Source organism: Phascolarctos cinereus, unplaced genomic scaffold (genome assembly GCF_003287225.1).
Source record: "Phascolarctos cinereus isolate Bilbo 61053 unplaced genomic scaffold, phaCin_HiC Scaffold_4;HRSCAF=312, whole genome shotgun sequence".
NCBI lineage: Eukaryota > Metazoa > Chordata > Mammalia > Diprotodontia > Phascolarctidae > Phascolarctos > Phascolarctos cinereus.
Window position 1 is genome coordinate 197,923,962 of NW_027555847.1, and position 12,343 is coordinate 197,936,304.

The following is a 12,343-nucleotide window of genomic DNA, read 5'->3' on the forward strand; positions in this document are numbered from 1 at the left end:
CTATACGATCCTCTTTGTCACTTGAATGCAACCACCCTGTTGCAGTCCCTTATAAACTTCATACCTACACTATTAATAGCCTGCTAATTGGTCTCCCTGTCTAAAGATTCTCCTCATTCCAATATATCCTCTGCTCAGTTGTCAAATTGATATTCCTAATTAGTAGATCTGGATGTATCATCCCTCTTTTCAACAAATTCCAGTGAGTCCCCATTATCTCCAAGATCAAATATAAAATATTCTGTTTGATTTTCAAAGCCTTTCATGACATGTCCCATTGCTATTGTAAGTCTTACACTTTTTTCTCCCCAATATCACCCCCATCCCACTCTGTGAACGGAACAAGTGACATTGGCTTCATTGCTGATCCTTATACACAATACTCATAACTCTATCATTTTCGTGGATTGTCCCCTGTGTGTGGGGACAATCTCTCCTAATCTCTCCATCTTAGCTTCTCTTGACTCCTTCAAGGATCAGCAAAAGTCCTACCTTCTGCAAGAAGACTTTCCCAGTCCTCTTTATTCTTAGTACTGTATCTTCTTTCTCATATCATCTCCAATTTATCCTGTATATATTTCCCTTGTGCATATTTGATTGCATGTTGTCTACTACCACTAGATAACAAGCTCTTTGAGTTCAGGGATTCCTTTTTTTGCCTTTCTTTCTGCCCCCAGCACTTATCTCATAGTAGATGTGTATTTAAAGGTGTTGGCATTTTTCAAGTTAATAATGATGCAGTCCCATCAAATGCAGTGAACAGTAACTGAATTATTATGTCATTAGGTAGATGATCTCTTTATTATTATAATTGTTTGTTTAACTCAATCATTAGTTAATATTTTTTAAAGTTTACATAGAGTGTTCTACCTTTTATTAATTACATCATAACTTAACTATGAATTTTAAGGTCTTATTGTTCATAAACATAGACTTTTTTTGTATCTGTCCATTTATATATGTATACATATATATGAATTATGTGACTCATAATATCCTATATGCACACATACATATGTATGTATATTTGTATGTAGATATATATATAGATAGATATACATATATACTATATATATATGCCTATTGCTTCTTGCAAGACTTTGAGGTTTTCTCTTATGAATTCTCAGACAAAATTATCATCATCGTTATTATTTGGCCCAGGCTTGAAATTTTGTATATAGGCAGTTCTAGGTGAGGAAACTTTCTTTATCCATGCAGATCAGCAATTTTTTTGAAACTTTGATTTTAGAGAGTTGTCTGAGACAATGACTAGAAAAATGAACTGTTTAGGGTTGCACAGTCAGTATATCTCACAAGCAGGATTGAACATAAGTCTTTCTGTCTCTGAGGCAAACTTTCAATGAATTATGCCCATTGTACCTTACTGGAATTTGCTGGTATACATAGATGCATACAGATACGTGTATGCATACGTGTGTTTATATGCATATATAGCATACCCAAAGATATTGCAGATTAAGTTCCAGACCTCCACAATAAGGTGAATATCACAATAAACTGAGTCATATTTTTTTGTTTCTCATTGCATATAAAAGTTATGTTTATAATATACCATAGTCTACTAAGTGTGTAATAGTATTACGTATAAAAAAGGTACATACTTTAATTTTAAAATTGTTGCTAAAAATGCTAACCATGTTTTGAGCCTTCAGAGAGTTATAATCCTTTTGCTGCTGGAGGGTCTTGCCTTGATGTTGGTGTTGCTCACTGATCAAAGGTGTGGTTGCTGAAGGCTGGGGTCACTGTGACAATTTCTTAAAATAAGAAAACAATGAAGTTTGCCAGCAAAGTTTGATTGACTTCCTTTCACTTGAACACTTAGAGGCAATTAAAGGGTTATTAATTGCCCTAATTTCAGTATTGTTGTGTCTCAGGGAATATGCAGGCCCAAGAAGAGGGACAGAGATGGAGTATTGTTGGTCAGTGGATCAGTCAGAACACATGCAACACTTATTGATTGATTACCATCTTATATGGACATAATTCGTGGTACTCCAAAACAATTACATTAGCAACATTAAAGATCACTAATCAAAAATTAGATATAATAATAATGGAAAAATTTGAAATATTGTGAGAATTACCAAAATGTGACACAGAAACATAGCATGAGAACACACTGTTGGAAAAAATGGTGCAGATAGACTTGCTGGATGCACAGTTGCTAGAAAACTTCAATTTGTAAAAAAAAAAATGCAGTATCTGTGAAGTGCAATAAAAAGCACAAAAAAAAATTAGGTATGCCTATATATATATATTTACATATATGAACATATTTGTGTATATATGTGTATATTTATGATTCATATTCTCTCCTTTTACATAAAATTTTTAAAAATAAAATGTCCTTGTTTCAATCTTTTAATACTTTCTAGCTTGAATTTAACATTTTTATATCATCAGTGATTTGGAGGAGGAGGATACATTTTGTAGCACATTTTCATCTCAAAGTGAATATTTCCAGCTTAAATGTATTGTCCAACAGGAACATAAAAACAATTAATAAGTTTATTAAAAAATGATGACAATGAGACAACATTTCAAAATTTATGAGGTGCAAAGTTGTACTTAGAAGAAAATTTATACCTCTAAACACAAACATCAATAAAAGAGAGAAAGGGCAGATCAATGAATTGGCATGCAACTTAGAAAAAAAAACTAGAAAAAGAACAATTCTTGATTAAACACCAAATTGAAATCTTGAAAAGTAGAAAAGAGATTAATACAATTGAAAGTAAAAAAATGCATTGAACTAATAAAACTAGCACCTGGTTTTGTCATAAAAAATAGGTAAACAATTAGCTAATTTAATAACAAATGTAGTTACCAGTATCAAAAATGAAAAGGGTTACCACCAATGAAGATGTAATTAGAACAGTTATTAGGAGTTAGTTCACCCAATTTTAGGTCAGTAAAACTGACAGTCTCGGTGAAATGAATGAATACTTACAAAAATATAAACAGACTTGCAAAAGATACAATAGAATACTTCAATAACTCTATCTTACTTACTTTTTTTTATTTTTAGGCAGTTAGGATTAAGTAACTTGCCCAGGGTCACAGAGCCTAGTAAGTGCCAAATGTTTGGTCTGAGGCCAGATTTGAACTCAGTTCCTCCTGACCCAAGGCCAGAGCTCTGTCCTCTGAGCCATCTAGCTGCCCCTAAAAATGATACTTCTACATAAGCTAATTTACTTATTCAGTGCCATACCAATCAAAATGCCTAACATTCTTTTATAAAACTAGAAAAAAAAAAGATTCATTTGGAATAACATAGTCCAGAATATCAAGGGAAGCAATGGAAAAAAAAATGCTGAGGAAGGTGGCCTAGATATTCCAGATAATAAATTGTATTATAAAGCATCAATCATCAAAACTACTTGATACTGGCTAAGAAATAGAGTGGTGGATCAGTGGAATAAGTTAGGTGTGGAAGACACATAGTCAATGACTATAGTAATCTACTGTTTGATAAACCCAAAGACACCACCTTCTGAGATAAGAACTCACTATTTGACAAAAACTGCTGGGAAAACTGGAAAAGAGTATGGCAGAAACTAGGCATAGAGCAAAATCTCACATCATATACCAAAATAAAATCACAGTGGGTTTGTGATTTATATATAAAGGCTAATATTATAAGCAAACTGGGAGAGCAAGGAATAGTTTGCCTGTCAGATTTATGGAGAACAGAAGAATTCATTACCAAACAGGAGATAGAGAACATTACAAAATGCAAAATAAAAAATTTTGATTACATTAAATTAAAAAGTTTTTGCACAAACAAAGCCAATGCAACCAAGATTAGAAGGAAAGTAGAAAATTGGGAAAGAATTTTTGTAACCAGTGTCTCTGATAAGGGCCTCATTTTTAAAATATATAGAGAATTAAGCCAAATTTATAAGAATAAAGTCATTCCCCAATTGATAAATGGTCAAAGTATATGAACAGGTAGTTTTCAGATGAAGAAATTAAAGCCATTTATAGTCATATAAAAATGCTCTAAATCACTATTGTTAGAGAAATGCAAATCAAAACAACTGGTACCACATCACACCTATCAGATTGGCCAATATGAAAAACAGGAAAATGATAAATGTTGGAGAAGATGTAGGAAAATTGGAACACTAATGCATTTTGGTGGAGTTGTGAAATGATCCAACCATTTTGGAAAGCAATTTGGACCTATGCCCAAAGGGCTGTAAAACTGTGCATACCCTTTGACCCAGCAATACCACTTCTTGCTCTGTATGCAAAAGAGATTATAAGAGAATGGGAAAAGAACCCACATGTATAAAAATATTTATAGCAGCTCTTTCTGTGGTGGCAAAACAAATTTGAAGTTGAGGGAATGCCCATAAATTAGGGAATGGCTAAACAAATTGTGGTATATGAATGTAATGGAATACTGTTGTGCTATAACAAATGATGAGCAGGCAGACATCAGAAAAATCTGGAAAGATTTATATGAACTGGTGCTGAGTGAAGTGAACAGAACCAGGACAGCATTGTACACAGTAATAGCTACATTGTGTGATGACTAACACTGATAGACTTAGCCCTTCTCAGCAATGCAAGAATCTAACACATCTCAAAGGTCTCATGATGGAAAATGTTATTCAGATCCAAACAAAGAAGTATGTAGTTTTTATGCAGGAAGTATACCATTTCCTATTTTTTTCTTCTGTTTTGTTTTGTTTCCTCTTTCTGATGATTCCTCTTGTTGGTTCTAATTCTTCCTTACAGCATCACTAATATGAAAATATGTTTAGTAGGAATGTATATGTAAAACCTATATCAGATTGCGAGCTATCTTGGGGATGGAGGGGTAGAGAGAGAGGAAGAGGAAAATTTTAAACTCGAAAGCTTATGGAAGTGATTGTTGATAAATCAAAATAAATGAATTTAAAAAAAGAATTGTTAGATCAGTTCACAGCTTCACCAACAGTGCATTTGTGTTTCTGTTTTTCCACATCACCTCCAAAATTTCTCATTTTCTCTTTCTGTTTTATTAGCCAATCTGACAGATATAATGAGTTACCTCAGAGTTGCCTTAATTTGCATTTATCTAACCAATAGTGGTTTAGAGCATTTTTAGTATGACTATAGGTAGCTTTGATATCTTTGTCTGAAAACTGCCTACCATAATTTATTATAAGGCACCATTGGTTACAGCAAATGGAGAAGTTTTGAATACTGTAGGTAAATTCACTTACCTTGGCAGTATACTTTCCAGGGATGTACACATTGATAATGAAGTTGACACACTTATTGCCCAAGCCAGCTCAGTGTTTGGGAGGCTCCAAAGGAAAGTATGGGAGAGAAGAGGTATTAGATTGCTTAGCAAACTAAAGTTTTACTGAGCTATTCTGATGACTTCATTGTTGTATGCTTGTGAAAACTGGACAGTATACCAGTACCATGCTAGGAAACTGAATTATTTCCATTTGAATTATCTTAAGAAGGTTACCTGGTAGAATAATGTGGTACTGGACATGGAGGTCCTCTCTCAAGTTTAACTGCCAAGCATTCAAACTCTACTTCAGAGAGCACAACTCTGATGGGCTGGCCACATTGTTCGATTGTGACATATATACTTGCCTAAAATACTATTTTATGGAGAACTCACACAAGGAAGATTCTCACATGATGGTCAGAAGAAGCAACACAAAGATGCTCTCAAGTCCTCTCTGAAGAACTTTGAAATTGATTGTGGGGCATGGGAGACACTGGCAAAGACACCACTCAGAATGGCTTGTCCTCATCAGAGAAGGTACTAAATTCTTTGAACACAGCAGAATTTCAATAGCTCAAAATAAACATGAGATGTACAAATTTAGAGAAACCTCTACTCTAAATGTTCATATGTACTATTTGTGCCCAGCTTGTGATAGAGCATTCTAAGCTTGCATTAGTCTGATCAGTCACTGTCAGACACACTGTGACTTGACTCTAACATAGTGATGTCATTTTGGTCCTCTTTGAGAATGAAGGACAACAACCACCCAAGTGAGGAATGAATATTATTCTTATAAATTAAGCTTGGTTTTCTATATATAATCAGAGAAACTTGCTTTAATCACCCCTCTCCAGTTTTCTGATTTCCTTCTAATCTTGACTACATTTATTTTCTTTGTGCAAAACTTTTTAAATTTAATATAATCCAAATTATACTTTTTATGTCCTATAATTCTCTCTATCTCTTGTTTGGTTATAAATTCTTCCTTTACCAATATATCTGAGAGGTAAGCTATATCATGCTCTGCTAAGTTGCTTATGGTATCACCTTTTATGGCTAAGTCATGTCATCTACTCTGCTGCCTGGTTCTCTGTTCATTCCATTCACATTAATAATTATGATTACTGTGTATTTCCCTCCATCCTGCTTTTCCCAATGGCTATCCTTCTCTCTATTTCTTTTCACTCTCTCCCTTGTCAAAAGTCATTTGATTCTGACCACCTGCCACAATCTGCTCTTCCTTCTATTAGCACCCCCCGCCACACACACACACACACCCATCTCTTTTCCTTCTTGCTTCCTTCTTCCCTGTAGGGTAAGATAGATTTCTATACCTGAGTGTGTATATTATTCCGTCTTTGAGCCAATTCCAATGAGAGAAAAGTTCAAGCATTGCCACCCAAACCCCTATTTTCCCTTCTCTTTTTCACTTCTTTTCTATAAGATAATTAACTCCGTTCTACCTCTGCCTTCCCCATCTCCCAGTATATCCCTTTTTCATCCACTTATTTATTTATTTATTTATTCATCTATCTATCTGTCTGTCTATCTATCTATCTATCTATTTTGGATATCATACCATCGTAGTCAACTCACATTCATGCTCTCTGTCTATGTTTCACTCTGTCTTTTCGTGGGTTCTGCTGCTCTAGAATTTGTTTAGAGTCATTTTACCAGTGCTTGGAAGGCTTTGGGGGAGAGCTCAAGCAAATCACTGCTTTTACTTTACCATTTTGGCTCCATCCCTCCATTCAGAATTATTTGAAGCTATTTGATCTACTCTGTATCTTTGTCTCATATAATGTTACTATTTTACTTGTTGCTATTACTATTTTTTCTTGTTTTATTTTAGTTTATGTTTTGGCAATTATGGGACATGTTGTATATGAATGAAATATTGACTGGATGTTAAGGAAGAACAGAAAAGCTAGAATCAACAAATTTTTACCAGGGCTCTTCAAACACAGACTTTGATAACAAGTTTTTAGAAATGTTGGAGAAAGGATTCTAGTTCAGATAAAAATTAGCTTAAAAGGTGCTTTCTAACTTTAAGGTTCTGTGGTATATTATTGGGTGCCTGTGAAGATCACATGTGATAATGTGTCAAGGACAATATAAATGCTATACTTTTAAAATGATCTTTATAATTTTAATTGATTTTATAATATTTTTGTTATATGTATTAAAATGGAGCTCTTTTATATGTGTTTGAATTTTGACAGAAGAAACTTGGCAAATACTACTAACACCATTGCTATTTAGGTATTTCCAAGCGGAATGAAGCCAGGGAATACTGAAAATGTCAAAGGCATGCGATGCATTATTTGACTCTGCTAAGAATTTCCCAGTGCATCCAAAATAATCTGTAAATGTGCTCCAGGCCAGATTAATACCATAAATTTTACAGTAAGATTTAGACAGTCATAAGGTGCATAAGAATTCCCTCCTTGCTGCTTATCTGTATTTTTGATGCTTTATGCATCAAAAGGTAAAAAAGACGTTAATTTGAAAAATAAGATAATAGCTTAACTCAGACTTTCATTATTTGTGGCTGTAAAGTCCCACTGGGATAATGATACTCAATTCTCCACATTCTGTGGAGTAACTCAATCCATTAAACCTTGTGTATGTTAGTAGTCATCCAAAATGCCAGTTTGGCATCCCAAGTGAGCGTAAGTGGCTGTTTAGCCAAGGAGAAATATTCCATTTCACAAATTATACAGAGGGACTTATTTTTCAGCTCCAAAATACCCTGTATCAGGAAATTGTCTTTGTGTCAGCTCTTCATTCTTATGTCTGGTAAAAACAAAGGGTAAAAAAAAAACACCCTTTTTTTTTACAAAATATACAACCAAAAGAAAATTGTCTGGAAGTCATCTGAGTTTCTTCTTCAGCAATGATGCTATCTAGAGCAAACTATTAATATTACTGGAGAAATTAAAACTAGATATATAAATTGTTATCTGTAGAAGGAAAATCCTATTATTTCATCCACTTACCTCATTGTATAGTTGAAGAAGTTGTAGGACAGAAAAAATTAGATGATTTGCCTTTGTCTATCTGAGTCAGAGTTAGAACTTAGAAGCAAGAGATTCCTGATCCATGTTTAGTCTAACACTTTTATTTTTATTCTTCCTTTCTTTCTTCTTTCCCATATTACCTGCCTCTGTTGTCAGAGGGAAATATAAACTCCATTTCCATACAGTTCCTTAATAACAGAGCATTGAATATATTAGTCACAATATGTAAGGAAGACAACAGTTTTGCTTCAGTGTCAGAAATGTTGGCAGAGATTATAAGCTTTACTTCCTCCTAATGTTTCTAGTGCCTTCCTGAAACTCATAGATGCTTCAAGACACTTTACATCACTGGGCACTAGTTACCAGGAATAGTGATCTGAATTAAAAAGGTACATGAAAAAGAAGCACATGTGCTTCATAAAGACTCATCAGAAGATACTAACCATGTAGGAGACCAAGCTGCCAAACTTAAAGGCAAAGAATATGTAGCATTTAACAATTTCTGAGACATAAATACTTATAGTGAATGTCTACCAATGCTGGGAGACTATTCCAGCACAGCCCTGTTTCTGGCTCAGATATTTATCAACTGTGTGGTCCTTGTAAAGTAAGTCACTTAATGTCTTTGAGCTTTAGGTTCTTTGTCTGTAAAATGGTGATAGCACTTTTTCTCACATTGAGATTTAAAGAAAACACCTAGTAACTTTTAAAACAGTACATAAATATTATATGTAGTATATACTATATATAATTTGCTGTTTGGAATATATTCTATATACAGCTATAAATATTACTAATACTACAACAGTACCATGGCATAATGTGTAGAGTGCTGAGCTAAAGTTATAAAACCTATTTACTGATAACTACTCTGATGCTTAATATCTACATGACTGGGGTAATTTACTTAATCTTTTTTTTTTTGTTATTGTTGCTGTTTTTGTCTAGGCAACTGGGATTAAATGACTTGCCTGAGGTCACACAGCTAGTAAGTATCAACTGTCTGAGGACAGATTTGAACTCAGTTCATCCTGATTCTAGGGCTAGTGCTCTGTTCACGTCACCACCTAGCTGTCCCTACTCACTGAGTCTTTATATGTTTCAGTCAATTCTCTAAGACTTATCTATTTTGCTATAAATAGGCTATGATCTAGATGAGTGGATGGTGTTCATATATTGATATCTCCATAGTGATAAAATAACAGATCCTTAGCATATTCTAATATTATTAATATATGACATAATGTGTTTTTACATAATGATATAAAAATCAGAGCGACAGTATTATTTCTCTGGAAGGAAAGATGATGTCTATTTTATTATTACCCTCCTTTCCTAAGTAATTTCCCCCATAAGGCCCCCTTATGACATTCATAACTGGTCATTTATTTGAAAAACAAATACTTGTATTTGTACATTGTCATTGACACACTGTTGAGAAATTTACCAAAAGGGTAATGTTATGGACAGAAGTCAGTAGAATCGGGACTGACCTGGGAAATCAATGCTGTGATGTGATTCAGCAGTACTATCAGGAAAGTAATTGTTGTTGAATGTTTTCTGAAAAAGAGAGGGTGACATTGTTATCATTGTTTAATTCAAGACAATTTAATAAAAATTTTTATTTAGTATTTTGTTTTTCCCCAGTTACATGTAAAACTAATTTAACATTTCTTTTTAAAACTTTGAGTTCCAAATTCTTTCCCTTCATCCCTCTCTACTCCCTGCCCCCCATCGAGAAGGCAAGCAATTCGGTATAGGTTATACATGTGTAGTCTTGCAAAACATGTCCTAGTAGTCATATTTTGAAAGAAAACACAGACCAAAAAACTTCAAGAAAAATAAAGTAAAAAAAAAGTATGCTTCAGTTTGTATTCAGATACCATCAGTTCTTTCTCTGGGGATGGATAGCATTTTTCATCATAAGTCCTTCAGATTTGTCTTGGATCATTGTATTGCAAGAATAGCTAACTCATAGCTGATTATGTTACAATACTGCTGTTACTTTATATGCAGTATATTTCACTTTGCACCAGCCCATGCAAGTCTTTCTAGGTTTTTCTGAGAGCATCCTGTTCATCATTTCTTATAGTAAAATGGTACGCCATCACAATCACATACCACAACTTGTTCAGCCATTCCCCAATTGATGGGCACCCTCTTAAAATCTGATTTTTTACTTTCAGAAAAGAGCTGCTATAAATATTTTTGTACATATAAGTCCTTTTCCTTTTTGTTTTTTATCTCTTTTGGGATACAGTCCTAGTAGTGGTCTTGCTAGATCAAGGGGAGCACAGTTTTTATAGACCTTTGAGCCTGGTTCCAAATTGCTCTACAGAATGGTTGAATCAGTTCATAACTCTGCCACTAGTGCATTAATGTCTCATTTTTCTCACAGCCCCTTCAACATTTGTCACTTACCTGTTCTGTTCTATTAAAAAGTCTAAGTATTAGGCAATACCTCAGAATTGTTTTAATTTGCATTTCTCCAATCAATAGTGAATCAGAATTTTTTTTCATATTGCCATAGATACTTTTGATTACTTCATCTGAAAACTGATTGTATCTTTTGATCATTAATCAGTTGGGGAATCACTTTTAGTTTTATAAATTTGACTCAGTTTTCCATGTGTTTGAGAAATGAATCCTTTATCAGAGAAACTTGCTTCAATTTTTTTTCTCAGTTACATTGCTAAGTGCATTTACCTCCATCCTGCCCCCATTTATTCTATTCTATCTCTCTTTTCACCCTGTCCCTCCTCAAAAGTCTTTTGCTTCTGACCACCTCCTATCCCAATCTGGCTCTTTTTCTATCACTCTCCCTTTTGTTATACCCTTCCCCTCTTATTTTCCCATAGGGTAGGATAGATTTCTATACCCAATTAAGTGTGTAAGTTTTTCCCTCTTTCAGCCAATTCTGATCAGAGTAAGTTTCACTCACTCTAACTTATCTCCTCTCTCTTCCTCTTCAGTGTAAAAGCTTTTTCTTGCATCTTAAATATGAGGTAATTTACCCTATTCTACCTCCCCTTTCTCTTTCTCCCAGTACATTCCTCTCTCACCCCTTAGTTTTATTTTTTAGATATTATCCCTTCATATTTTCAACTCACACCTGTACCTTCCATCTATATATATATGCCTCACTATTCTGATAATGAGAAAGGATTTATGAATTACAAATATCTTCCTATTTAGGAATGTGAACAGTTTAACCTTGTTAAATCTCTTGTGGTTTCCCTTTCCTGTTTACGTTTTTATGCTTCTCTTGAGTCTTGTATTTGAAACTCAATTCTTTTTTTCTATTTAGCTCTGGTCTTTTCATCAAGAATGCTTGAAAGTCCTCTATCCATTGAATATTTTTTCATTCTTTTAGTTTGTTTTATAGTTTCTTGATTTTGTATAAAGTCATTAGCTTCCATTTGCTGTATTCTAATTTTTAAGGAAGTATTTTCTTCAGTGAGCTTTTGGACTTCCTTTTCCATTTGGCCAATTCTGCTTTTGAAAGTATTCTCCTCCACATTGGCTTTTTGGACCTCTTTTGCCATTTGGGTTAGGATATTTTTAAGGTGTTATTTTTTTTTCATTTTTTGGAGTCTTGTTTAGCAAGCTGTTGACTTGTTTTTCAGGATTTTCTTGCATCATTCTCATTTCTCTTCCCAGTTTTTCCTCTGCTTCTCTTACTTGCTTCTCAAAATCTTTTTAGAGTTCTTTCATGGCCTGTGACTGATTCATCTTTTTCTTGGAGGCTTTGGATGTAGGAGCTTTGACATTTTTACCTTCTTGTGGTTGTATGTTTTGATCTTTGTCATCAAAGAAAGATTCTATGGTCTGACATTTTTTGTGCTGTTTGTTCATGTTCCCAGCCAGTTACTTGACTTTTAAACTCTTTGTTATGGTAGGGCTCTACTTCCAGTGTAGAGAATTTACTGTCCCAAGCTTCAGAGGTTTTGTGCAGCTGTTTTCGGAGATACTTCTGGGGCCTATAAATTTTCAGTTCTTTCAAGGTGGTATGATTAAAGATGCGGTGATTGCTCCTTTCCTGACCTGTGCTCTGATCTATTAG